Below are 4,437 nucleotides of genomic sequence, written 5' to 3' on the forward strand. Positions count from 1 at the left end.
TAATGTTTTGTGTATGGAGTTTGTCATACTTTAACATATATTGCATTGGAGCTATCTTTTAGAAAGGTATTTATTTGTTATTATTATTTTGGTCACACCGTGCAGCACGCGGGATCTTAGTTCACCAACCAGGGATCAAACCTGTGCCTCCTGCATTGGGAGCTCAGAGTCTTAACCACTGGACCGCCAGGGAAATCCCTGGAGCTATCTTTATAGGGTGGAATTGGATCACCTTGATGTAATAGAAAGAGTACTGGCCACCAAGTTGTACAACTATGATGTTGGGGAGGCTGCTTAACCTCTTTGGGCCTGGTTTCCTCTCCCATAAAATGAAGGGCCTTTCTGAACAAGTCCAGAGGACCAGAGTATCTTATCATATCACAGGCTCACCTGTTACAGAGCTCTGGGCCAAGGCCCTCGTGATGATCTTGCAAAGGGACTCCGCTGTCTGTGCCTAGGTCAGTTTTGCCCAATTCACAGTGCTTTGACATGAGAGGGAATTGCATAAATGTGTATTCTTTGTTTTACATTCGTCTTGGAATGACAGATTATAGCTCCTGCAGAAGGAAAAAAAAGAAGGAATTACATTGCTCTGCCATTGACTCATGCTAGATGTCAAACTGAGGCGCCTGCAAAACGCAAGCACATGCAAGCTAAACGAACAGATTGTGGCAATATTTAAAAATATCACAACTCTCTAAATAAGAAGCAGTTCTGATAAGCCTATTTGGAATTCATGCAAAATACCCATAAACTCTGAAAATCTGAATTGTACATTGCCAAGGTAAATTACTCTGTGCAGTAATTATAGATAAAGGCATATTGGATTATATGATAATATGTCTCCCTTGGTTTACAGATAACCCTCTCTCCTGGGCCTCTTCCTTTCTGCACTGTTGCTTTTTTAGTCTCCTTTGTTTGCTCCTTCCTCCTCATTCCGTTTAAATGTCTCTATTCCTCCGGGCTTCTGATTTTGCCCCTAAAGCCTTGTGACTTTACAAGCTCTCCCAGCCTGTTTTATCTTCTCTAATCACTTTAACTGTTATCGGTAACCTGATGACCTCTTTAATCAGAATCTGCAGACCTGATTTATTTTCTGGGCTTTAAAAGGAGCTTCTACTGGCTATATGACTTTTAACTCGTTATTTTTCTCCACCATAAACACGCCTGTCCCCCTTCGCGTCCTACCCCATACCCGGTAGCCCTCTACCGCAATTAATGGCGTCACTCACTAGACGGTAAATGACGAGAGAGCAGGGACCATGTCTGTCTTATCCACCGTTGTACCCCCCGGGCCCAGTGCAGTGCCTGGCACCCAGTGAGCATTGTTGAAGAAGTGATGAATCCATCTGGTATTCCAAACTAGGAACCTTGGAATCATTCTGGATGCCACTGTCCCCCTTGCTACCTATACCCAGTCTGGGACCTGTGGGACTTATTACCTAAAAGACTTTTCACATTAAAAAGAAAAAGGCTTTCACATTTGGCCCCTGATCTCCACTGCCACCGCTTTAATTCAGCACTTATCATCGATCTCCTGGATCCTTGCAGGAGCTTCCTCATTGGTCTTTCTCTGGCTGGCTTTTTCCCAGGTCATCACATCTGACCTTCAGGGTGATCTTCCTAAAGTGTGAATCTAATCAGATTACTCTTAGGCTCCCCTTCACTTAAACAGAGTTTGCAATCTGGCAGCCTCAACCCGGAGTCTATACAGTGTTTTGAGAAAATGAGAATTACTGCATTTCATTGATTCTAAGATGCACATTTTTTCACATTTTAGCACCTCTGAAATTGGAACGTGCCTTAAAATCGATGGAGTGTCATAGTTTGATGGGTGGCTTTTTTCTTTCTTATTCGTACATAAAATAATAATACACCTTGTAATCGATGGCATCTTATAATTTGTAGACGTATACTCATACTGACATTTAAAAATAGGGAGATTTTACATAAAAGTATGTCAGTTTCTCTTGAAAAATTACACTGGGTAACAGTGGGCCAGGATTTCTGGATGACAGCCTAAGAGGGAGCTACTGGTAAGTAGCAGCTGCCTCATTTAGACAAGAACTCTCTAGAATGTCCCATCATTTCCACCTAGGCTGCTTTATTCATTTATATTATGCACTCCAGCCTATGTAAGCATTTGAAATTGCAATCCCTAACTGACAGATTAAAGTATGACTTCTTTGCTGCGATTTTCAAGAACAGTCACACTTGGCACCAATCTGCCTCCTCAGGTTCACATCCCCATCCCCTGCTCTATACACCCTCTATCCCCTAGTCTCAGGAAACATTACTCAAATGTAACCTGCTTCCGAGTGCCCTGGAATGCCTTTCTCCACTTTGTATGCTCTAGGAAGCATTACCTGACTTGCCCTGGTAGGGCTCATATCCTTCTGGGCTCCAACAGCACACGGCATATCTCTGTACCTACACCTCCTGTCTTGAAATTATTTGTGGACGGGCCCGTGTCCCTCATTGCACTGTGAACCTGGTAGGGAAATGAATCAGAATGTATTCATTGTTGTATCCCTGCCTCGTAGCTAGAACTTGCTCAGTAAGTATCTGTTAAGGATGGATGGGGTGCGTTTTCTCACTGGGATCTCTGTTTTTTGAGTTTTGCCCATGTATAGAGAGCTAAAAGTGAAGTCAGAGGGAAAGGCAAGTGTTTTCCGTAGTGCTCGTAGTTTACAGCAGCAGACACTGCTTCTGGCTGTGCTTTGAGAAGGCCCTTGGCAATCAGAGTCAGCCCATGGGGACTTTAATATCTACAGACCCAAAGGTGCTAAGCCAGAGCCAGCTCTGAAGTTTTTTAAAAAATTTATTTTTAAATTAGTGTACAGTAAAACCGACTTGTTGTACAGTTCTGTGAATTTTAACACGTGGGTAGATTAGTGTTACCACCACCATAATCAGGATACAGAACATCACCTCCAAAACTCCCTCTTGCTATTCCTTTGTAGTCATATCCCCCCCCCCACCCCATAAACCTTGGCAACCATTAATCAGTTCTCCATTACTACAGTTTTGTCTTTTCGATAATGTCATATAAGTGTACTCAACGTTTTAAGCCTGGCTTCTTTCAGCATAATGCCTTTGAGATTCATCCAGCTTGTGTGTATCAGTAGTTTGTTCCTTTTTATTGGTAAATAACATTCCATTGTATGGATGTCCCACAGTTTGTGTATCCATTCACCCACTGAAGAACATTTGGGCTGTTTTCGGTATTTGACCATATGAACCTGTGTACAGGTTTTTGTATGAATATAAGCTTTCATTCCTTTGGAGTAAATATCCACGATGGGTAGGATTGCTATGTCATATGGCAAGTGCCATATGCATGTTCAACTGTATGAAAAACTACCAAACTATTTTTTTCAGAGTGGCTGCACCATTTTGCATTCCCACCAGCAAAGTATAAGAGTTCTAGTTGCTCCATATCCTAGCCAGCACTGGATATTATTAGGATTTTTAAAAAATCTAATAGGTGTGCAGTGTTAGCTCACTGTGCTTTTTATAACATCTTTATTGGAGTATAATTGCTTTACAATGGTGTGTTAGTTTCTGCTTTATGACAAAGTGAATCAGCTATACATATACATATATCCCCATATCTCCTCCCTCTTTCGTCTCCCTCCCTCCCACCCTCCCTATCCCACCCCTCTAGGTGGTCACAAAGCACCGAGCTGATCTCCCTGTGCTATGCGGCTGCTTCCCACTAGCTATCTACCTTACGTTTGGTAGTGTATGTAAGTCCATGCCACTCTCTCACTTTGTCACAGCTCACCCTTCCCCCTCCCCGTATCCTCAAGTCCATTCTCTAGTAAGTCTGTGTCTTTATTCCTGTTTTACCCCTAGGTTTTTCATGACATTTTTTTTTCTTAAATTCCATATATATGTGTTAGCATACGGTATTTGTTTTTCTCTTTCTGACGTACTTCACTCTGTATGACAGACTCTAGGTCCATCCACCTCACTACAAATAACTCAATTTTGTTTCTTTTTATGGCTGAGTAATATTCCATTGTATATATGTGCCACATCTGCTTATCCATTCATCTGTTGATGGACACTTAGGTTGCTTCCATGTCCTGGCTATTGTACATAGAGATGCAATGAACATTGAAAAATATGGAACGCTTCACGAATTTGCATGTCATCCTTGCTCAGGGGCCATGCTAATCTTCTCTGTATCGTTCCAGTTTTAGTATATGTGCTGACGAAGCAAGCACTCTCACTGTGCTTCTGATTTTAATTTCTGCTTCCTTGAATCCTGTCTGGGGGAATTGGAGGGGAAAAAATGGTCAACTCACGACCAGCGTGGTGGTACTTCAAACTCTGATCTTCCTCAGTATGCCTTCTGGTTTTTACTTTCTAGAGTCCTTGTGTTACTTATTTATTGCTGTATAACAAATTACAAAAAACTTAGAGGCTTAA

General features: G+C 41.9%; 1 non-coding gene across 1 annotated transcript; it reads right to left on the reverse strand.

The window, feature by feature from the left end:
* Positions 1-4,125: 4,125 nt before the first annotated feature.
* LOC117201252 (U6 spliceosomal RNA) lies at positions 4,126-4,232 on the reverse strand. The gene has a single exon (XR_004483253.1). It is a non-coding gene; the product is annotated as a U6 spliceosomal RNA (small nuclear RNA).
* Between the last annotated feature and the right edge of the window lie 205 nt (positions 4,233-4,437).

This window comes from Orcinus orca, chromosome X (assembly GCF_937001465.1).
Source record: "Orcinus orca chromosome X, mOrcOrc1.1, whole genome shotgun sequence".
Classification (NCBI taxonomy): domain Eukaryota; kingdom Metazoa; phylum Chordata; class Mammalia; order Artiodactyla; family Delphinidae; genus Orcinus; species Orcinus orca.